Raw genomic sequence first — 25153 nt, 5'->3', positions numbered from 1 at the left:
TGGGAAACACATATTTTGTCTATATAGAAAAGTATGCTTTTTACCATCTAGAACCACTGAATTTAAGCTTATTCGACAAGTAACATCAATTCACTTTGTGAAACAGTAGCTGTGTGTTTATCTTCAAAGTCAACTTCCTACAAGATTTCCCGCTTGGAACGAACAGAATTCTCCAAAGAATGTTTGATTCAGAAAGGGAAATGCACATCTTGTCTATATAGAAAAGAATGATTTTTCTCATCTAGCACCACTTAAAAGTAAGCTTGTTCGAGAAGTAACGGCAATTCACTTGGCGAAACACTAGCTGTGTGTTTATCGTCAATGTCGACCTCCCAAAAGCTTTTCCCGCTTGGAACGAATAGAATTCGCCAAAGAATGTGCGATTCAGACTGGGAAACGCACGTTTTGTCTATGTAGAAATGGATGCTTTTTACTGTCTAGAACCACTTAATACTAAGCTTATTCGCCAAGTAAGAGCAATTCAGTGTGTGAAACACTAGTTGTGTGTTTATCTTCAAAGTCATCCTCCTACAAGCTTCTCCCACTTTGAATGAACAGAATTTGCAAAAGAATGTGGGATTCATTCTTGGAAACGCCCGTCTTTGACATATAGAGAAGTATGTTTTTTACCGTTTAGAACCACTTAAAACTAAGCTTATTTGCCAAGTAACAGCAATTTACTTGGCATAACACTCCCTGTGTGTTTATCGTCAGTGTCGAACTCCTACAAGCTTTTCCCTCTTGGAAAGAACAGAATTCGCCAAAGAATGTCTGATTCAGACTGGGAAACACATATTTTGTCTATATAGAAAATTATGCTTTTTACCATCTAGAACCACTGAATTTAAGCTTATTCGACAAGTAACATCAATTCACTTTGTGAAACAGTAGCTCTGTGTTTATCTTCAAAGTCAACTTCCTACAAGCTTTTCCCGCTCGGAACGAACAGAATTCTCCAAAGAATGTTTGATTCAGAAAGGGAAATGCACATCTTGTCTACATTGAAAAGAATGATTTTTCTCGTCTAGAACCACTTAAAACTAAGCTTATTTGCCAAGTAACAGCAATTCACTTGGCGAAACACTAGCTGTGTATTTATCGTCAATGTCGACCTCCTACAAGCTTTTCCCTCTTGGAACGAACAGAATTCGCCAAAGAATGTCCGATTCAGTCTGGGAAACACGTATTTTGTCTATATAGAAAAGTATGCTTTTCACCATCTAGACCACTGAATTTAAGCTTATTCGACATGTAATATGAATTCACTTTGCGAAACAGTAGCTGTGTGTTTATCTTCAGAGTCAACATACTACAAACTTTTCCCTCTTGGAACGAACAGAATTCGCCAAAGAATGTTTGATTCAGAAAGGGAAATGCACATCTTGTCTACATAGAAAAGAATGATTTTTCTCGTCTAGAACAACTTAAAACTAAGCTTTTTCGAGAAGTAACGGCAATCCACTTGGCGAAACACGAGCTGTGTGTTTATCATCAATGTCGACCTCCTAAAAGCTTTTTCCGCTTGGAACGAATAGAATTCGCCAAAGAATGTGCGATTCAGACTGGGAAACCCACGTTTTGTCTATGTAGAAATGGATGCTTTTTACTGTCTATAACCACTTAAAACTAAGATTATTCGCCAAGTAAGAGCAATTCAGTGTGTGAAACACTAGTTGTCTGTTTATCTTCAAAGTCATCCTCCTACAAGCTTCTCCCGCTTTGAATGAACAGAATTTGCAAAAGAATGTGCGATTCATATTTGGAAACGCCTGTCTTTTCTATATAGAGAAGTATGTTTTTTACCGTTTAGAACCACTTAAAACTAATCTTATTTGCCAAGTAACAGCAATTCACTTGGCGAAACACTAGCTGTGTATTTATCGTCAATGTCGACCTCCTACAAGCTTTTCCCTCTTGGAACGAACAGAATTCGCCAAAGAATGTCCGATTCAGTCTGGGAAACACGTATTTTGTCTATATAGAAAAGTATGCTTTTTACCATCTAGACCACTGAATTTAAGCTTATTCGACATGTAATATGAATTCACTTTGCGAAACAGTAGCTGTGTGTTTATCTTCAAAGTCAACATACTACAAACTTTTCCCTCTTGGAACGAACAGAATTCGCCAAAGAATGTTTGATTCAGAAAGGGAAATGCACATCTTGTCTACATAGAAAAGAATGATTTTTCTCGTCTAGAACAACTTAAAACTAAGCTTTTTCGAGAAGTAACGGCAATCCACTTGGCGAAACACGAGCTGTGTGTTTATCATCAATGTCGACCTCCTAAAAGCTTTTTCCGCTTGGAACGAATAGAATTCGCCAAAGAATGTGCGATTCAGACTGGGAAAACCACGTTTTGTCTATGTAGAAATGGATGCTTTTTACTGTCTATAACCACTTAAAACTAAGATTATTCGCCAAGTAAGAGCAATTCAGTGTGTGAAACACTAGTTGTATGTTTATCTTCAAAGTCATCCTCCTACAAGCTTCTCCCGCTTTGAATGAACAGAATTTGCAAAAGAATGTGCGATTCATATTTGGAAACGCCTGTCTTTTCTATATAGAGAAGTATGTTTTTTACCGTTTAGAACCACTTAAAACTAATCTTATTTGCCAAGTAACAGCAATTCACTTGGCATAACACTACCTGTGTGTTTATCGTCAATGTAGACCTCCTACAAGCTTTTCCCTCTTGGAACGAACAGAATTCGCCAAAGAATATCCGATTCAGTCTGGGAAACACGTATTTTGTCTATATAGAAAAGTATGCTTTTTACCATCTAGACCACTGAATTTAAGCTTATTCGACAAGTAATATGAATTCATTTTGCGAAACAGTAGCTGTGTGTTTATCTTCAAAGTCAACATACTACAAACTTTTCCCTCTTGGAATGAACAGTATTCGCCAAAGAATGTTTGATTCAGAAAGGGAAATGCACATCTTGTCTACATAGAAAAGAATGATTTTTCTCGTCTAGAACCACTTAAAACTAAGCTTATTCGAGAAGTAACAGCAATCCACTTGGCGAAACACTAGCTGTGTGTTTATCGTCAATGTCGACCTCCTAAAAGCTTTTCCCGCTGGAACGAATAGAATTCGCCAAAGAATGTGCGATTCAGACTGGGAAACGCTCGTTTTGTCTATGTAGAAACGGATGCTTTTTACTGTCTTGAACCACTTATAAATAAGCTTATTCGCCAAGTAAGAGCAATTCAGTGTGTGAAACACTAGTTGTGTGTTTATCTTCAAAGTCATCCTCCTACAAGCTTCTCCCGCTTTGAATGAACAGAATTTGCAAAAGAATGTGTGATTCATACTTGGAAACGCCCGTCTTTTCTATATAGAGAAGTATGTTTTTTACCGTTTAGAACCACTTAAAACTAAGCTTATTTGCCAAGTAACAGCAATTCACTTGGCGAAACACTAGCTGTGTGTTTATCTTCAAAGTCAACTTCCTACAAGCTTTTCCTGCTTGGAACGAACAGAATTCGCCAAAGAAGGTGCGATTCATACTGCGAAACCCACCACTTGTCTTTATAGAAAGGTATGCTTTTCACCGTCTAGAACTATCTAAAACTAAGCTTATTCACCAAGTAACAGTAATTCACTTTGCAAAACACTAGCTGTGTGTTTATCTTCAAAGTCAACATACTACAAACTTTCCCGCTTGGAACGAACAGAATTCGCCAAAGAATGTTTGATTCAGAGTGGGAAATGCATATCTTGTCTATATAGAAAAGAATGATTATTCTTGTCTAGAACCACTGAAAACTAAGCTTATTCGAGAAGTAACGGCAATACAGTTGGCGAAATACTAGCTGTGTGTTTGTCTTCAAAGTCAACTTCCTACAAGGTTTTCCCTCTTGTAACGAACGTAATTCGCGAAAGAATGTGCGATTCAGCCTGGGAAACACATATTTTGTCTATATAGAAAAGTATGCTCTTTACCATCTAGAACCACTGAATTTAAGCTTATTCGACAAGTAACATCAATTCACTTTGTGAAACAGTAGCTGTGTGTTTATCTTCAAAGTCAACTTCCTACAAGCTTTTCCCGCTTGGAATGAACAGAATTCTCCAAAGAATGTTTGATTCAGAAAGGGAAATGCACATCTTGTCTATATAGAAAAGAATGATTTTTCTCGTCTAGAACCACTTAAAACTAAGCTTATTCGAGAAGTAACGGCAATCCACTTGGCGAAACACGAGCTGTGTGTTTATCGTCAATGTCGACCTCCTAAAAGCTTTTCCCGCTTGGAACGAATAGAATTCGCCAAAGACTGTGTGATTCAGACTGGGAAACACGTATTTTGTCTATATAGAAAAGTATGCTTTTTACCATCTAGACCACTGAACTTAAGCTTATTCGACAAGTAATATGAATTCACTTTGCGAAACAGTAGCTGTGTGTTTATCTTCAAAGTCAACATACTACAAACTTTTCCCGCTTGGAACGAACAGAATTCGCCAAAGAATGTTTGATTCAGAAAGAGAAATGCACATCTTGTCTACATAGAAAAGAATGATTTTTCTCGTGTAGAACCACTTAAAACTAAGCTTATTCGAGAAGTAACGGCAATCCACTTGGCGAAACACTAGCTGTGTGTTTATCGTCAATGTCGACCTCCCAAAAGCTTTTCCCGCTTGGAACGAATAGAATTCGCCAAAGAATGTGCGATTCAGACTGGGAAACGCACGTTTTGTCTATGTAGAAACGGATGGTTTTTACTGTCTCGAACCACTTAAAACTAAGCTTATTCACCAAGTAATAGCAATTCAGTGTGTGAAACACTAGTTGTGTGTTTATCTTCAAAGACATCCTCCTACAAGCTTCTCCCGCTTTGAATGAACAGAATTTGCAAAAGAATGTGCGATTCATACTTGGAAACGCCCGTCTTTTCGATATAGAGAAGTATGTTTTTTACCGTTTAGAACCACTTAAAACTCAGCTCATTTGCCAAGTAACAGCAATTCACTTGGCGAAACACTAGCTGTGTGTTTATCTTCAAAGTCAACTTCCCACAAGCTCTTCCTGCTTGGAACGAACAGAATTCGCCAAAGAATGTGCGATTCATATTGGGAAACACACCGCTTGTCTATATAGAAAGGTATGCTTTTCACCGTCTAGAACTATCTAAAACCCAGCTTATTCACCAAGTAACAGTAATTCACGTTGCAAAACACTAGCTGTGTGTTTATCTTTAAAGTCAACAAACTACAAACTTTCCCGCTTGGAACGAACAGAATTCGCCAAAGAATATCCGATTCAGACTGGGAAACACATATTTTGTCTATATAGAAAAGTATGCTTTTTACCATCTAGAACCACTGAATTTAAGCTTATTCGACAAGTAACATCAATTCACTTTGTGAAACAGTAGCTGTGTGTTTATCTTCAAAGTCAACTTCCTACAAGATTTCCCGCTTGGAACGAACAGAATTCTCCAAAGAATGTTTGATTCAGAAAGGGAAATGCACATCTTGTCTATATAGAAAAGAATGATTTTTCTCATCTAGCACCACTTAAAAGTAAGCTTGTTCGAGAAGTAACGGCAATTCACTTGGCGAAACACTAGCTGTGTGTTTATCGTCAATGTCGACCTCCCAAAAGCTTTTCCCGCTTGGAACGAATAGAATTCGCCAAAGAATGTGCGATTCAGACTGGGAAACGCACGTTTTGTCTATGTAGAAATGGATGCTTTTTACTGTCTAGAACCACTTAATACTAAGCTTATTCGCCAAGTAAGAGCAATTCAGTGTGTGAAACACTAGTTGTGTGTTTATCTTCAAAGTCATCCTCCTACAAGCTTCTCCCACTTTGAATGAACAGAATTTGCAAAAGAATGTGGGATTCATTCTTGGAAACGCCCGTCTTTGACATATAGAGAAGTATGTTTTTTACCGTTTAGAACCACTTAAAACTAAGCTTATTTGCCAAGTAACAGCAATTTACTTGGCATAACACTCCCTGTGTGTTTATCGTCAGTGTCGAACTCCTACAAGCTTTTCCCTCTTGGAAAGAACAGAATTCGCCAAAGAATGTCTGATTCAGACTGGGAAACACATATTTTGTCTATATAGAAAATTATGCTTTTTACCATCTAGAACCACTGAATTTAAGCTTATTCGACAAGTAACATCAATTCACTTTGTGAAACAGTAGCTCTGTGTTTATCTTCAAAGTCAACTTCCTACAAGCTTTTCCCGCTCGGAACGAACAGAATTCTCCAAAGAATGTTTGATTCAGAAAGGGAAATGCACATCTTGTCTACATTGAAAAGAATGATTTTTCTCGTCTAGAACCACTTAAAACTAAGCTTATTTGCCAAGTAACAGCAATTCACTTGGCGAAACACTAGCTGTGTATTTATCGTCAATGTCGACCTCCTACAAGCTTTTCCCTCTTGGAACGAACAGAATTCGCCAAAGAATGTCCGATTCAGTCTGGGAAACACGTATTTTGTCTATATAGAAAAGTATGCTTTTCACCATCTAGACCACTGAATTTAAGCTTATTCGACATGTAATATGAATTCACTTTGCGAAACAGTAGCTGTGTGTTTATCTTCAGAGTCAACATACTACAAACTTTTCCCTCTTGGAACGAACAGAATTCGCCAAAGAATGTTTGATTCAGAAAGGGAAATGCACATCTTGTCTACATAGAAAAGAATGATTTTTCTCGTCTAGAACAACTTAAAACTAAGCTTTTTCGAGAAGTAACGGCAATCCACTTGGCGAAACACGAGCTGTGTGTTTATCATCAATGTCGACCTCCTAAAAGCTTTTTCCGCTTGGAACGAATAGAATTCGCCAAAGAATGTGCGATTCAGACTGGGAAACCCACGTTTTGTCTATGTAGAAATGGATGCTTTTTACTGTCTATAACCACTTAAAACTAAGATTATTCGCCAAGTAAGAGCAATTCAGTGTGTGAAACACTAGTTGTCTGTTTATCTTCAAAGTCATCCTCCTACAAGCTTCTCCCGCTTTGAATGAACAGAATTTGCAAAAGAATGTGCGATTCATATTTGGAAACGCCTGTCTTTTCTATATAGAGAAGTATGTTTTTTACCGTTTAGAACCACTTAAAACTAATCTTATTTGCCAAGTAACAGCAATTCACTTGGCGAAACACTAGCTGTGTATTTATCGTCAATGTCGACCTCCTACAAGCTTTTCCCTCTTGGAACGAACAGAATTCGCCAAAGAATGTCCGATTCAGTCTGGGAAACACGTATTTTGTCTATATAGAAAAGTATGCTTTTTACCATCTAGACCACTGAATTTAAGCTTATTCGACATGTAATATGAATTCACTTTGCGAAACAGTAGCTGTGTGTTTATCTTCAAAGTCAACATACTACAAACTTTTCCCTCTTGGAACGAACAGAATTCGCCAAAGAATGTTTGATTCAGAAAGGGAAATGCACATCTTGTCTACATAGAAAAGAATGATTTTTCTCGTCTAGAACAACTTAAAACTAAGCTTTTTCGAGAAGTAACGGCAATCCACTTGGCGAAACACGAGCTGTGTGTTTATCATCAATGTCGACCTCCTAAAAGCTTTTTCCGCTTGGAACGAATAGAATTCGCCAAAGAATGTGCGATTCAGACTGGGAAAACCACGTTTTGTCTATGTAGAAATGGATGCTTTTTACTGTCTATAACCACTTAAAACTAAGATTATTCGCCAAGTAAGAGCAATTCAGTGTGTGAAACACTAGTTGTATGTTTATCTTCAAAGTCATCCTCCTACAAGCTTCTCCCGCTTTGAATGAACAGAATTTGCAAAAGAATGTGCGATTCATATTTGGAAACGCCTGTCTTTTCTATATAGAGAAGTATGTTTTTTACCGTTTAGAACCACTTAAAACTAATCTTATTTGCCAAGTAACAGCAATTCACTTGGCATAACACTACCTGTGTGTTTATCGTCAATGTAGACCTCCTACAAGCTTTTCCCTCTTGGAACGAACAGAATTCGCCAAAGAATATCCGATTCAGTCTGGGAAACACGTATTTTGTCTATATAGAAAAGTATGCTTTTTACCATCTAGACCACTGAATTTAAGCTTATTCGACAAGTAATATGAATTCATTTTGCGAAACAGTAGCTGTGTGTTTATCTTCAAAGTCAACATACTACAAACTTTTCCCTCTTGGAATGAACAGTATTCGCCAAAGAATGTTTGATTCAGAAAGGGAAATGCACATCTTGTCTACATAGAAAAGAATGATTTTTCTCGTCTAGAACCACTTAAAACTAAGCTTATTCGAGAAGTAACAGCAATCCACTTGGCGAAACACTAGCTGTGTGTTTATCGTCAATGTCGACCTCCTAAAAGCTTTTCCCGCTGGAACGAATAGAATTCGCCAAAGAATGTGCGATTCAGACTGGGAAACGCTCGTTTTGTCTATGTAGAAACGGATGCTTTTTACTGTCTTGAACCACTTATAAATAAGCTTATTCGCCAAGTAAGAGCAATTCAGTGTGTGAAACACTAGTTGTGTGTTTATCTTCAAAGTCATCCTCCTACAAGCTTCTCCCGCTTTGAATGAACAGAATTTGCAAAAGAATGTGTGATTCATACTTGGAAACGCCCGTCTTTTCTATATAGAGAAGTATGTTTTTTACCGTTTAGAACCACTTAAAACTAAGCTTATTTGCCAAGTAACAGCAATTCACTTGGCGAAACACTAGCTGTGTGTTTATCTTCAAAGTCAACTTCCTACAAGCTTTTCCTGCTTGGAACGAACAGAATTCGCCAAAGAAGGTGCGATTCATACTGCGAAACCCACCACTTGTCTTTATAGAAAGGTATGCTTTTCACCGTCTAGAACTATCTAAAACTAAGCTTATTCACCAAGTAACAGTAATTCACTTTGCAAAACACTAGCTGTGTGTTTATCTTCAAAGTCAACATACTACAAACTTTCCCGCTTGGAACGAACAGAATTCGCCAAAGAATGTTTGATTCAGAGTGGGAAATGCATATCTTGTCTATATAGAAAAGAATGATTATTCTTGTCTAGAACCACTGAAAACTAAGCTTATTCGAGAAGTAACGGCAATACAGTTGGCGAAATACTAGCTGTGTGTTTGTCTTCAAAGTCAACTTCCTACAAGGTTTTCCCTCTTGTAACGAACGTAATTCGCGAAAGAATGTGCGATTCAGCCTGGGAAACACATATTTTGTCTATATAGAAAAGTATGCTCTTTACCATCTAGAACCACTGAATTTAAGCTTATTCGACAAGTAACATCAATTCACTTTGTGAAACAGTAGCTGTGTGTTTATCTTCAAAGTCAACTTCCTACAAGCTTTTCCCGCTTGGAATGAACAGAATTCTCCAAAGAATGTTTGATTCAGAAAGGGAAATGCACATCTTGTCTATATAGAAAAGAATGATTTTTCTCGTCTAGAACCACTTAAAACTAAGCTTATTCGAGAAGTAACGGCAATCCACTTGGCGAAACACGAGCTGTGTGTTTATCGTCAATGTCGACCTCCTAAAAGCTTTTCCCGCTTGGAACGAATAGAATTCGCCAAAGACTGTGTGATTCAGACTGGGAAACACGTATTTTGTCTATATAGAAAAGTATGCTTTTTACCATCTAGACCACTGAACTTAAGCTTATTCGACAAGTAATATGAATTCACTTTGCGAAACAGTAGCTGTGTGTTTATCTTCAAAGTCAACATACTACAAACTTTTCCCGCTTGGAACGAACAGAATTCGCCAAAGAATGTTTGATTCAGAAAGAGAAATGCACATCTTGTCTACATAGAAAAGAATGATTTTTCTCGTGTAGAACCACTTAAAACTAAGCTTATTCGAGAAGTAACGGCAATCCACTTGGCGAAACACTAGCTGTGTGTTTATCGTCAATGTCGACCTCCCAAAAGCTTTTCCCGCTTGGAACGAATAGAATTCGCCAAAGAATGTGCGATTCAGACTGGGAAACGCACGTTTTGTCTATGTAGAAACGGATGGTTTTTACTGTCTCGAACCACTTAAAACTAAGCTTATTCACCAAGTAATAGCAATTCAGTGTGTGAAACACTAGTTGTGTGTTTATCTTCAAAGACATCCTCCTACAAGCTTCTCCCGCTTTGAATGAACAGAATTTGCAAAAGAATGTGCGATTCATACTTGGAAACGCCCGTCTTTTCGATATAGAGAAGTATGTTTTTTACCGTTTAGAACCACTTAAAACTCAGCTCATTTGCCAAGTAACAGCAATTCACTTGGCGAAACACTAGCTGTGTGTTTATCTTCAAAGTCAACTTCCCACAAGCTCTTCCTGCTTGGAACGAACAGAATTCGCCAAAGAATGTGCGATTCATATTGGGAAACACACCGCTTGTCTATATAGAAAGGTATGCTTTTCACCGTCTAGAACTATCTAAAACCCAGCTTATTCACCAAGTAACAGTAATTCACGTTGCAAAACACTAGCTGTGTGTTTATCTTTAAAGTCAACAAACTACAAACTTTCCCGCTTGGAACGAACAGAATTCGCCAAAGAATATCCGATTCAGACTGGGAAACACATATTTTGTCTATATAGAAAAGTATGCTTTTTACCATCTAGAACCACTGAATTTAAGCTTATTCGACAAGTAACATCAATTCACTTTGTGAAACAGTAGCTGTGTGTTTATCTTCAAAGTCAACTTCCTACAAGATTTCCCGCTTGGAACGAACAGAATTCTCCAAAGAATGTTTGATTCAGAAAGGGAAATGCACATCTTGTCTATATAGAAAAGAATGATTTTTCTCATCTAGCACCACTTAAAAGTAAGCTTGTTCGAGAAGTAACGGCAATTCACTTGGCGAAACACTAGCTGTGTGTTTATCGTCAATGTCGACCTCCCAAAAGCTTTTCCCGCTTGGAACGAATAGAATTCGCCAAAGAATGTGCGATTCAGACTGGGAAACGCACGTTTTGTCTATGTAGAAATGGATGCTTTTTACTGTCTAGAACCACTTAATACTAAGCTTATTCGCCAAGTAAGAGCAATTCAGTGTGTGAAACACTAGTTGTGTGTTTATCTTCAAAGTCATCCTCCTACAAGCTTCTCCCACTTTGAATGAACAGAATTTGCAAAAGAATGTGGGATTCATTCTTGGAAACGCCCGTCTTTGACATATAGAGAAGTATGTTTTTTACCGTTTAGAACCACTTAAAACTAAGCTTATTTGCCAAGTAACAGCAATTTACTTGGCATAACACTCCCTGTGTGTTTATCGTCAGTGTCGAACTCCTACAAGCTTTTCCCTCTTGGAAAGAACAGAATTCGCCAAAGAATGTCTGATTCAGACTGGGAAACACATATTTTGTCTATATAGAAAATTATGCTTTTTACCATCTAGAACCACTGAATTTAAGCTTATTCGACAAGTAACATCAATTCACTTTGTGAAACAGTAGCTCTGTGTTTATCTTCAAAGTCAACTTCCTACAAGCTTTTCCCGCTCGGAACGAACAGAATTCTCCAAAGAATGTTTGATTCAGAAAGGGAAATGCACATCTTGTCTACATTGAAAAGAATGATTTTTCTCGTCTAGAACCACTTAAAACTAAGCTTATTTGCCAAGTAACAGCAATTCACTTGGCGAAACACTAGCTGTGTATTTATCGTCAATGTCGACCTCCTACAAGCTTTTCCCTCTTGGAACGAACAGAATTCGCCAAAGAATGTCCGATTCAGTCTGGGAAACACGTATTTTGTCTATATAGAAAAGTATGCTTTTCACCATCTAGACCACTGAATTTAAGCTTATTCGACATGTAATATGAATTCACTTTGCGAAACAGTAGCTGTGTGTTTATCTTCAGAGTCAACATACTACAAACTTTTCCCTCTTGGAACGAACAGAATTCGCCAAAGAATGTTTGATTCAGAAAGGGAAATGCACATCTTGTCTACATAGAAAAGAATGATTTTTCTCGTCTAGAACAACTTAAAACTAAGCTTTTTCGAGAAGTAACGGCAATCCACTTGGCGAAACACGAGCTGTGTGTTTATCATCAATGTCGACCTCCTAAAAGCTTTTTCCGCTTGGAACGAATAGAATTCGCCAAAGAATGTGCGATTCAGACTGGGAAACCCACGTTTTGTCTATGTAGAAATGGATGCTTTTTACTGTCTATAACCACTTAAAACTAAGATTATTCGCCAAGTAAGAGCAATTCAGTGTGTGAAACACTAGTTGTCTGTTTATCTTCAAAGTCATCCTCCTACAAGCTTCTCCCGCTTTGAATGAACAGAATTTGCAAAAGAATGTGCGATTCATATTTGGAAACGCCTGTCTTTTCTATATAGAGAAGTATGTTTTTTACCGTTTAGAACCACTTAAAACTAATCTTATTTGCCAAGTAACAGCAATTCACTTGGCATAACACTACCTGTGTGTTTATCGTCAATGTAGACCTCCTACAAGCTTTTCCCTCTTGGAACGAACAGAATTCGCCAAAGAATATCCGATTCAGTCTGGGAAACACGTATTTTGTCTATATAGAAAAGTATGCTTTTTACCATCTAGACCACTGAATTTAAGCTTATTCGACAAGTAATATGAATTCATTTTGCGAAACAGTAGCTGTGTGTTTATCTTCAAAGTCAACATACTACAAACTTTTCCCTCTTGGAATGAACAGTATTCGCCAAAGAATGTTTGATTCAGAAAGGGAAATGCACATCTTGTCTACATAGAAAAGAATGATTTTTCTCGTCTAGAACCACTTAAAACTAAGCTTATTCGAGAAGTAACAGCAATCCACTTGGCGAAACACTAGCTGTGTGTTTATCGTCAATGTCGACCTCCTAAAAGCTTTTCCCGCTGGAACGAATAGAATTCGCCAAAGAATGTGCGATTCAGACTGGGAAACGCTCGTTTTGTCTATGTAGAAACGGATGCTTTTTACTGTCTTGAACCACTTATAAATAAGCTTATTCGCCAAGTAAGAGCAATTCAGTGTGTGAAACACTAGTTGTGTGTTTATCTTCAAAGTCATCCTCCTACAAGCTTCTCCCGCTTTGAATGAACAGAATTTGCAAAAGAATGTGTGATTCATACTTGGAAACGCCCGTCTTTTCTATATAGAGAAGTATGTTTTTTACCGTTTAGAACCACTTAAAACTAAGCTTATTCGAGAAGTAACGGCAATCCTCTTGGCGAAACACGAGCTGTGTGTTTATCGTCAATGTCGACCTCCTAAAAACTCTCCCGCTTGGAACGAACAGAATTCGCCAAAGAATGTGCGATTCATATTGGGAAACCCACCTCTTGTCTATATAGAAAGGTATGCTTTTCACCGTCTAGAACTATATAAAACCAAGCTTATTCACCAAGTAACAATAATTCACTTTGCAAAACACTATCTGTGTGTTTATCTTCAAAGTCAACATACTACAAACTTTCCCGCTTGGAAAGAACAGAATTGGCCAAAGAATGTTTGATTCAGATTGGGAAATGCATATCTTGTCTATATAGAAAAGAATGATTATTCTTGTCTAGAACCACTGAAAACTAAGCTTATTTGAGAAGTAACGGCAATTCAGTTGGCGAAACACTAGCTGTGTGTTTGTCCTCAAAGTCAACTTCCTACAAGCTTTTCCCTCTTGGAACGAACAGAATTCGCCAAAGAATGTCCAATTCATACAGGGAAACACGTATTTTGTCTATATAGAAAATTATGCTTATTACCATCTAGACCACTGAATTTAAGCTTATTCGACAAGTAATATGAATTCACTTTGCAAAACACTAGCTGTGTGTTTATCTTCAAAGTCAACATACTACAAACTTTTCCTGCTTGGAACGAACAGAATTCGCCAAAGAATGTTTGATTCAGAAAGGGAAATGCACATCTTGTCTACATAGAAAAGAATGATTTTTCTTGTCTAGAACCACTTAAAACTAAGCTTATTCGAGAAGTAACGGCAATCCACTTGGTGTAACACTAGCTGTGTGTTTATCGTCAATGTCGACCTCCTAAAAGCTTTTCCCGCTTGGAACGAATAGAATTTGCCAAAGAATGTGCGATTCAGACTGGGAAACGCACGTTTTGTCTATGTAGAAACGGATGCTTTTTACTGTCTCGAACCACTTAAAAATAAGCTTATTCACCAAGTAAGAGCAATTCAGTGTGTGAAACACTAGTTGTGTGTTTATCTTCAAAGTCATCCTCCTACAAGCTTCTCCCGCTTTGAATGAACAGAATTTGCAAAAGAATGTGCGATTCATACTTGGAAACGCCCGTCTTTTCTATATAGAGAGGTAGGTTTTTTACCGTTTAGAACCACTTAAAACTAAGCTCATTTACCAAGTAACAGCAATTCACTTGGCGAAACACTAGCTGTGTGTTTATCTTCAAAGTCAACTTCCTACAAGCTCTTCCTGCTTGGAACGAACAGAATTCGCCAAAGAATGTGCGATTCATATAGGAAACCCACCTCTTGTCTATATAGAAGGTATGCTTTTCACCGTCTAGAACTATCTAAAACCAAGCTTATTCACCAAGTAACAATAATTCACTTTGCAAAACACTAGCTGTGTGTTTATCTTCAAAGTCAACATACTACAAACTTTCCCGCTTGGAACGAACAGAATTCGCCAAAGAATGTTTGATTCAGAGTGGGAAATGCATATCTTGTCTATATAGAAAAGAATGATTATTCTTGCTAGAACCACTGAAAACTAAGCTTATTCGAGAAGTAATGGCAATTCAGTTGGCGAAACACTAGCTGTGTGTTTGTCCTCAAAGTCAACTTCCTACAAGCTTTTCCCTCTTGGAACGAACAGAATTCGCCAAAGAATGTCCGATTCAGACTGGGAAACACATATTTTGTCTATATAGAAAAGTATGCTTTTTACCATCTAGAACCACTGAATTTAAGCTTATTCGACAAGTAATATGAATTCACTTTGCGAAACAGTAGCTGTGTGTTTATCTTCAAAATCAACATACTACAAACTTTTCCCTCTTGGAACGAACAGAATTCGGCAAAGAATGTTTGATTCAGAAAGGGAAATGCACATCTTGTCTACATAGAAAAGAATGATTTTTCTCGTGTAGAACCACTTAAAACTAAGCTTATTCGAGAAGTAACAGCAATCCACTTGGCGAAACACTAGCTGTGTGTTTATCGTCAATGTCGACCTCCTAAAAGCTTTTCCCGCTTGGAACGAATAGAATTCGCCAAAGAATGTGCGATTCAGACTGGGAAACGCACGTTTTGTCTATGTAGAAACGGATGGTTTTTACTGTCTCGAACCACTTAAAACTAAGCTTATTCACCAAGTAATAGCAATTCAGTGTGTGAAACACTAGTTGTGTGTTTATCTTCAAAGACATCCTCCTACAAGCTTCTCCCGCTTTGAATGAACAGAATTTGCAAAAGAATGTGCGATTCATACTTGGAAACGCCCGTCTTTTCGATATAGAGAACTATGTTTTTTACCGTTTAGAACCACTTAAAACTAATCTTATTTGCCAAGTTACAGCAATTCACTTGGCGAAACACTAGCTGTGTGTTTATCTTCAAAGTCAACTTCCTACAAGCTGTTCCTGCTTGGAACGAACAGAATTCGCCAAAGAATGTGGGATTCATATTGGGAAACCCACCTCTTGTCTATATAGAAAGGTATGCATTTCACCGTCTAGAACTATCTAAAACCAAGCTTATTCACCAAGTAACAGTAATTCACTTTGCAAAACACTAGCTGTGTGTTTATCTTCAAAGTCAACATACTACAAACTTTCCCGCTTGGAACGAACAGAATTCGCCAAAGAATGTTTGATTCAGAGTGGGAAATGCATATCTTGTCTATATAGAAAAGAATGATTATTCTTGTCTAGAACCACTGAAAACTAAGCTTATTTGAGAAGTAACGGCAATTGAGTTGGCGAAACACTAGCTGTGTGTTTGTCCTCAAAGTCAACTTCCTACAAGCTTTTCCCTCTTGGAACGAACAGAATTCGCCAAAGAATGTCCGATTCAGACTGGGAAACACATATTTTGTCTATATAGAAAATTATGCTTTTTACCATCTAGAACCACTGAATTTAAGCTTATTCGACAAGTAACATCAATTCACTTTGTGAAACAGTAGCTGTGTGTTTATCTTCAAAGTCAACTTCCTACAAACTTTTCCCGCTTGGAACGAACAGAATTCTCCAAAGAATGTTTGATTCAGAAAGGGAAATGCACATCTTGTCTACATAGAAAAGAATGATTTTTCTCGTTAGAACCACTTAAAACTAAGCTTATTCGAGAAGTAATGGCAATCCACTTGGCGAAACACTAGCTGTGTGTTTATCGTCAATGTCGACCTCCTAAAAGCTTTTCCCGCTTGGAACGAATAGAATTCGCCAAAGTATGTGCGATTCAGACTCGGAAACGCACGTTTTGTGTAGGTAGAAACGGATGCTTTTTACTGTCACGAACCACTTAAAACTAAAATTATTCGCCAAGTAATAGCAATTCAGTGTGTGAAACACTAGTTGTGTGTTTATCTTCAAAGTCATCCTCCTACAAGCTTCTCCCGCTTTGAATGAACAGAATTTGCAAAAGAATGTGCGATTCATACTTGGAAACGCCCGTCTTTTCTCTATAGAGAGGTAGGTTTTTTACCGTTTAGAACCACTTAAAACTAAGCTCAATTGCCAAGTAACAGCAATTCACTTGGCGAAACACTACCTGTGTGTTTATCTTCAAAGTCAACTTCCTACAACCTCTTCCTGCTTGGAACGAACAGAATTCGCCAAAGAATGTGCGATTCATATTGGGAAACCCACCTCTTGTCTATATAGAAAGGTATGCTTTTCACCGTCTAGAACTATCTAAAACCAAGCTTATTCACCAAGTAACAGTAATTCACTTTGCAAAACACTAGCTGTGTGTTTATCTTCAAAATCAACATACTACAAACTTTCCCGCTTGGAACGAACAGAATTCGCCAAAGAATGTTTGATTCAGAGTGGGAAATGCATATCTTGTCTATATAGAAAAGAATGATTATTCTTGTCTAGAACCACTGAAAACTAAGCTTATTCGAGAAGTAATGGCAATTCAGATGGCGAAACACTAGCTGTGTGTTTGTCCTCAAAGTCAACTTCCTACAAGCTTTTCCCTCTTGGAACGAACAGAATTCGCCAAAGAATGTCCGATTCAGACTGGGAAACACATATTTTGTCTATATAGAAAAGAATGCTTTTTACCATCTAGAACCACTGAATTTAAGCTTATTCGACAAGTAATATGAATTCACTTTGCGAAACAGTAGCTGTGTGTTTATCTTCAAAGTCAACATACTACAAACTTTCCCGCTTGGAACAAACAGAATTCGCCAAAGAATGCGCGATTCATATTGGGAAACCCACCTCTTGTGTATATAGAAAGGTATGCATTTCACCGTCTAGAACTATCTAAAACCAAGCTTATTCACCAAGTAACAGTAATTCACTTTGCAAAACACTAGCTGTGTGTTTATCTTCAAAGTCAACATACTACAAACTTTCCCGCTTGGAACGAACAGAATTCGCCAAAGAATGTTTGATTCAGAGTGGGAAATGCATATCTTGTCTATATAGAAAAGAATGATTATTCTTGTCTAGAACCACTGAAAACTAAGCTTATTTGAGAAGTAACGGCAATTGAGTTGGCGAAACACTAGCTGTGTGTTTGTCCTCAAAGTCAACTTCCTACAAGCTTTTCCCTCTTGGAACGAACAGAAATCGCCAAAGAATGTCCGATTCAGACTGGGAAACACATATTTAGTCTATATAGAAAATTATGCTTTTTACCATCTAGAACCACTGAATTTAAGCTTATTCGACAAGTAACATCAATTCACTTTGTGAAACAGTAGCTGTGTGTTTATTTTCAAAGTCAACTTCCTACAAACTTTTCCCGCTTGGAACGAACAGAATTCTCCAAAGAATGTTTGATTCAGAAAGGGAAATGCACATCTTGTCTACATAGAAAAGAATGATTTTTCTCGTTAGAACCACTTTAAACTAAGCTTATTCGAGAAGTAATGGCAATCCACTTGGCGAAACACTAGCTGTGTGTTTATCGTCAATGTCGATCTCCTAAAAGCTTTTCCCGCTTGGAACGAATAGAATTCGCCAAAGAATGTGCGATTCAGACTCGGAAACGCACGTTTTGTGTAGGTAGAAACGGATGCTTTTTACTGTCTCGAACCACTTAAAACTAAAATTATTCGCCAAGTAATAGCAATTCAGTGTGTGAAACACTAGTTGTGTGTTTACCTTCAAAGTCATCCTCCTACAAGCTTCTCCCGCTTTGAATGAACAGAATTTGCAAAAGAATGTGCGATTCATACTTGGAAACGCCCGTCTTTTCTCTATAGAGAGGTAGGTTTTTTACCGTTTAGAACCACTTAAAACTAAGCTCAATTGCCAAGTAACAGCAATTCACTTGGCGAAACACTAGCTGTGTGTTTATCTTCAAAGTCAACTTCCTACAAGCTCTTCCTGCTTGGAACGAACAGAATTCGCCAAAGAATGTGCGATTCATATTGGGAAACCCACCTCTTGTCTATATAGAAAGGTATGCTTTTCACCGTCTAGAACTATCTAAAACCAAGCTTATTCACCAAGTAACAGTAATTCACTTTGCAAAACACTAGCTGTGTGTTTATCTTCAAGTCAACATACTACAAACTTTCCCGCTTGGAACGAACAGAATTCGCCAAAGAATGTTTGATTCAGGGTGGGAAATGCATATCTTGTCTATATAGAAAAGAATGATTATTCTTGTCTAGAACCACTGTAAACTAAGCTTATTCGAGAAGTAATGGCAATTCAGATGGCGAAACACTAGCTGTGTGTTTGTCCTCAAAGTCAACTTCCTACAAGCTTTTCCCTCTTGGAACGAACAGAATTCGCCAAAGAATGTCCGATTCAGACTGGGAAACACATATTTTGTCTATATAGAAAAGAATGCTTTTTACCATCTAGAACCACTGAATTTAAGCTTATTCGACAAGTAATATGAATTCACTTTGCGAAACAGTAGCTGTGTGTTTATCTTCAAAGTCAACATACTACAAACTTTTCCCTCTTGGAACGAACAGAATTCGCCAAAGAATGTTTGATTCAGAAAGGGAAATGCACATATTGTCTACATAGAAAAGAATGATTTTTCTCGTGTAGAACCACTTAAAACTAAGCTTATTCGAGAAGTAACGGCAATCCACTTGGCGAAACACTAGCTGTGTGTTTATCGTCAATGTCGACCTCCTAAAAGCTTTTCCTGCTTGGAACGAATAGAATTCGCCAAAGAATGTGCGATTCATACTGGGAAACGCACGTTTTGTCTATGTAGAAACGGATGGTTTTTACTGTCTCGAACCACTTAAAACTAAGCTTATTCACCAAGTAATAGCAATTCAGTGTGTGAAACACTAGTTGTGTGTTTATCTTCAAAGACATCCTCCTACAAGCTTCTCCCGCTTTGAATGAACAGAATTTGCAAAAGAATGTGCGATTCATACTTGGAAACGCCCGTCTTTTCCATATAGAGAAGTATGTTTTTTACCGTTTAGAACCACTTAAAACTCAGCTCATTTGCCAAGTAACAGCAATTCACTTGGCGAAACACTAGCTGTGTGTTTATCTTCAAAGTCAACTTCCCACAAGCTCTTCCTTCTTGGAACGAACAGAATTCGCCAAAGAATGTGCGATTCATATTGGGAAACCCACCGCTTGTCTATATAGAAAGGTATGCTTTTCACCGTCTAGAACTATCTAAAACCCAGCTTATTCACCAATTAACAGTAATTCACGTTGCAAAACACTAGCTGTGTGTTTATCTTTAAAGTCAACATACTACAGACTTTCCCGCTTGGAACGAACAGAATTCGCCAAAGAATATCCGATTCAGACTGGGAAACACATATTTTGTGTATATAGAAAAGTATGCTTTTTACCATCTAGAACCACTGAATTTAAGCTTATTCGACAAGTAACATCAATTCACTTTGTGAAACAGTAGCTGTGTGTTTATCTTCAAAGTCAACTTCCTACAAGCTTTTCCCGCTTGGAACGAACAGAATTCTCCAAAGAATGTTTGATTCAGAAAGGGAAATGCACATCTTGTCTATATAGAAAAGAATGATTTTTCTCATCTAGCACCACCTATAAGTAAGCTTGTTCGAGAGTAACGGCAATTCACTTGGGGAAACACTAGCTGTGTGTTTATCGTCAATGTCGACCTCCTAAAAGCTTTTCCCGCTTGGAACGAATAGAATTCGCCAAAGAATGTGCGATTCAGACTCGGAAACGCACGTTTTGTCTATGTAGAAATGGATGCTTTTTAGTGTCTAGAACCACTTAATACTAAGCTTATTCGCCAAGTAAGAGCAATTCAGTGTGTGAAACACTAGTTGTGTGTTTACCTTCAAAGTCATCCTCCTACAAGCTTCTCCCGCTTTGAATGAACAGAATTTGCAAAAGAATGTGCGATTCATACTTGGAAACGCCCGTCTTTTCTCTATAGAGAGGTAGGTTTTTTACCGTTTAGAACCACTTAAAACTAAGCTCAATTGCCAAGTAACAGCAATTCACTTGGCGAAACACTAGCTGTGTGTTTATCTTCAAAGTCAACTTCCTACAAGCTCTTCCTGCTTGGAACGAACAGAATTCGCCAAAGAATGTGCGATTCATATTGGGAAACCCACCTCTTGTCTATATAGAAAGGTATGCTTTTCACCGTCTAGAACTATCTAAAACCAAGCTTATTCACCAAGTAACAGTAATTCACTTTGCAAAACACTAGCTGTGTGTTTATCTTCAAGTCAACATACTACAAACTTTCCCGCTTGGAACGAACAGAATTCGCCAAAGAATGTTTGATTCAGAGTGGGAAATGCATATCTTGTCTATATAGAAAAGAATGATTATTCTTGTCTAGAACCACTGAAAACTAAGCTTATTCGAGAAGTAATGGCAATTCAGATGGCGAAACACTAGCTGTGTGTTTGTCCTCAAAGTCAACTTCCTACAAGCTTTTCCCTCTTGGAACGAACAGAATTCGCCAAAGAATGTCCGATTCAGACTGGGAAACACATATTTTGTCTATATAGAAAAGAATGCTTTTTACCATCTAGAACCACTGAATTTAAGCTTATTCGACAAGTAATATGAATTCACTTTGCGAAACAGTAGCTGTGTGTTTATCTTCAAAGTCAACATACTACAAACTTTTCCCTCTTGGAACGAACAGAATTCGCCAAAGAATGTTTGATTCAGAAAGGGAAATGCACATATTGTCTACATAGAAAAGAATGATTTTTCTCGTGTAGAACCACTTAAAACTAAGCTTATTCGAGAAGTAACGGCAATCCACTTGGCGAAACACTAGCTGTGTGTTTATCATCAATGTCGACCTCCTAAAAGCTTTTCCTGCTTGGAACGAATAGAATTCGCCAAAGAATGTGCGATTCATACTGGGAAACGCACGTTTTGTCTATGTAGAAACGGATGGTTTTTACTGTCTCGAACCACTTAAAACTAAGCTTATTCACCAAGTAATAGCAATTCAGTGTGTGAAACACTAGTTGTGTGTTTATCTTCAAAGACATCCTCCTACAAGCTTCTCCCGCTTTGAATGAACAGAATTTGCAAAAGAATGTGCGATTCATACTTGGAAACGCCCGTCTTTTCGATATAGAGAACTATGTTTTTTACCGTTTAGAACCACTTAAAACTAATCTTATTTGCCAAGTTACAGCAATTCACTTGGCGAAACACTAGCTGTGTGTTTATCTTCAAAGTCAACTTCCTACAAGCTGTTCCTGCTTGGAACGAACAGAATTCGCCAAAGAATGTGGGATTCATATTGGGAAACCCACCTCTTGTCTATATAGAAAGGTATGCATTTCACCGTCTAGAACTATCTAAAACCAAGCTTATTCACCAAGTAACAGTAATTCACTTTGCAAAACACTAGCTGTGTGTTTATCTTCAAAGTCAACATACTACAAACTTTCCCGCTTGGAACGAACAGAATTCGCCAAAGAATGTTTGATTCAGAGTGGGAAATGCATATCTTGTCTATATAGAAAAGAATGATTATTCTTGTCTAGAACCACTGAAAACTAAGCTTATTTGAGAAGTAACGGCAATTGAGTTGGCGAAACACTAGCTGTGTGTTTGTCCTCAAAGTCAACTTCCTACAAGCTTTTCCCTCTTGGAACGAACAGAATTCGCCAAAGAATGTCCGATTCAGACTGGGAAACACATATTTTGTCTATATAGAAAATTATGCTTTTTACCATCTAGAACCACTGAATTTAAGCTTATTCGACAAGTAACATCAATTCACTTTGTGAAACAGTAGCTGTGTGTTTATCTTCAAAGTCAACTTCCTACAAACTTTTCCCGCTTGGAACGAACAGAATTCTCCAAAGAATGTTTGATTCAGAAAGGGAAATGCACATCTTGTCTACATAGAAAAGAATGATTTTTCTCGTTAGAACCACTTAAAACTAAGCTTATTCGAGAAGTAATGGCAATCCACTTGGCGAAACACTAGCTGTGTGTTTATCGTCAATGTCGACCTCCTAAAAGCTTTTCCCGCTTGGAACGAATAGAATTCGCCAAAGTATGTGCGATTCAGACTCGGAAACGCACGTTTTGTGTAGGTAGAAACGGATGCTTTTTACTGTCACGAACCACTTAAAACTAAAATTATTCGCCAAGTAATAGCAATTCAGTGTGTGAAACACTAGTTGTGTGTTTATCTTCAAAGTCATCCTCCTACAAGCTTCTCCCGCTTTGAATGAACAGAATTTGCAAAAGAATGTGCGATTCATACTTGGAAACGCCCGTCTTTTCTCTATAGAGAGGTAGGTTTTTTACCGTTTAGAACCACTTAAAACTAAGCTCAATTGCCAAGTAACAGCAATTCACTTGGCGAAACACTACCTGTGTGTTTATCTTCAAAGTCAACTTCCTACAACCTCTTCCTGCTTGGAACGAACAGAATTCGCCAAAGAATGTGCGATTCATATTGGGAAACCCACCTCTTGTCTATATAGAAAGGTATGCTTTTCACCGTCTAGAACTATCTAAAACCAAGCTTATTCACCAAGTAACAGTAATTCACTTTGCAAAACACTAGCTGTGTGTTTATCTTCAAAATCAACATACTACAAACTTTCCCGCTTGGAACGAACAGAATTCGCCAAAGAATGTTTGATTCAGAGTGGGAAATGCATATCTTGTCTATATAGAAAAGAATGATTATTCTTGTCTAGAACCACTGAAAACTAAGCTTATTCGAGAAGTAATGGCAATTCAGATGGCGAAACACTAGCTGTGTGTTTGTCCTCAAAGTCAACTTCCTACAAGCTTTTCCCTCTTGGAACGAACAGAATTCGCCAAAGAATGTCCGATTCAGACTGGGAAACACATATTTTGTCTATATAGAAAAGAATGCTTTTTACCATCTAGAACCACTGAATTTAAGCTTATTCGACAAGTAATATGAATTCACTTTGCGAAACAGTAGCTGTGTGTTTATCTTCAAAGTCAACATACTACAAACTTTCCCGCTTGGAACAAACAGAATTCGCCAAAGAATGCGCGATTCATATTGGGAAACCCACCTCTTGTGTATATAGAAAGGTATGCATTTCACCGTCTAGAACTATCTAAAACCAAGCTTATTCACCAAGTAACAGTAATTCACTTTGCAAAACACTAGCTGTGTGTTTATCTTCAAAGTCAACATACTACAAACTTTCCCGCTTGGAATGAACAGAATTCGCCAAAGAATGTTTGATTCAGAGTGGGAAATGCATATCTTGTCTATATAGAAAAGAATGATTATTCTTGTCTAGAACCACTGAAAACTAAGCTTATTTGAGAAGTAACGGCAATTGAGTTGGCGAAACACTAGCTGTGTGTTTGTCCTCAAAGTCAACTTCCTACAAGCTTTTCCCTCTTGGAACGAACAGAAATCGCCAAAGAATGTCCGATTCAGACTGGGAAACACATATTTAGTCTATATAGAAAATTATGCTTTTTACCATCTAGAACCACTGAATTTAAGCTTATTCGACAAGTAACATCAATTCACTTTGTGAAACAGTAGCTGTGTGTTTATTTTCAAAGTCAACTTCCTACAAACTTTTCCCGCTTGGAACGAACAGAATTCTCCAAAGAATGTTTGATTCAGAAAGGGAAATGCACATCTTGTCTACATAGAAAAGAATGATTTTTCTCGTTAGAACCACTTTAAACTAAGCTTATTCGAGAAGTAATGGCAATCCACTTGGCGAAACACTAGCTGTGTGTTTATCGTCAATGTCGATCTCCTAAAAGCTTTTCCCGCTTGGAACGAATAGAATTCGCCAAAGAATGTGCGATTCAGACTCGGAAACGCACGTTTTGTGTAGGTAGAAACGGATGCTTTTTACTGTCTCGAACCACTTAAAACTAAAATTATTCGCCAAGTAATAGCAATTCAGTGTGTGAAACACTAGTTGTGTGTTTACCTTCAAAGTCATCCTCCTACAAGCTTCTCCCGCTTTGAATGAACAGAATTTGCAAAAGAATGTGCGATTCATACTTGGAAACGCCCGTCTTTTCTCTATAGAGAGGTAGGTTTTTTACCGTTTAGAACCACTTAAAACTAAGCTCAATTGCCAAGTAACAGCAATTCACTTGGCGAAACACTAGCTGTGTGTTTATCTTCAAAGTCAACTTCCTACAAGCTCTTCCTGCTTGGAACGAACAGAATTCGCCAAAGAATGTGCGATTCATATTGGGAAACCCACCTCTTGTCTATATAGAAAGGTATGCTTTTCACCGTCTAGAACTATCTAAAACCAAGCTTATTCACCAAGTAACAGTAATTCACTTTGCAAAACACTAGCTGTGTGTTTATCTTCAAGTCAACATACTACAAACTTTCCCGCTTGGAACGAACAGAATTCGCCAAAGAATGTTTGATTCAGGGTGGGAAATGCATATCTTGTCTATATAGAAAAGAATGATTATTCTTGTCTAGAACCACTGTAAACTAAGCTTATTCGAGAAGTAATGGCAATTCAGATGGCGAAACACTAGCTGTGTGTTTGTCCTCAAAGTCAACTTCCTA

The 25153-nt window shown here is 37.8% G+C and overlaps 1 pseudogene; it reads left to right on the top strand.

The window, feature by feature from the left end:
- The window catches only part of Arhgap20-ps2 (Rho GTPase activating protein 20, pseudogene 2), a 77228-nt pseudogene that overhangs the window by 30257 nt on the left and 21818 nt on the right, over positions 1-25153 (top strand).

This window comes from Rattus norvegicus, chromosome 3 (genome assembly GCF_036323735.1).
Source record: "Rattus norvegicus strain BN/NHsdMcwi chromosome 3, GRCr8, whole genome shotgun sequence".
Taxonomy (NCBI): Eukaryota; Metazoa; Chordata; class Mammalia; order Rodentia; family Muridae; genus Rattus; species Rattus norvegicus.
The sequence above is the reverse complement of the archived record's forward strand: the minus strand, read 5'-3'. Positions and strand labels throughout refer to the sequence as shown.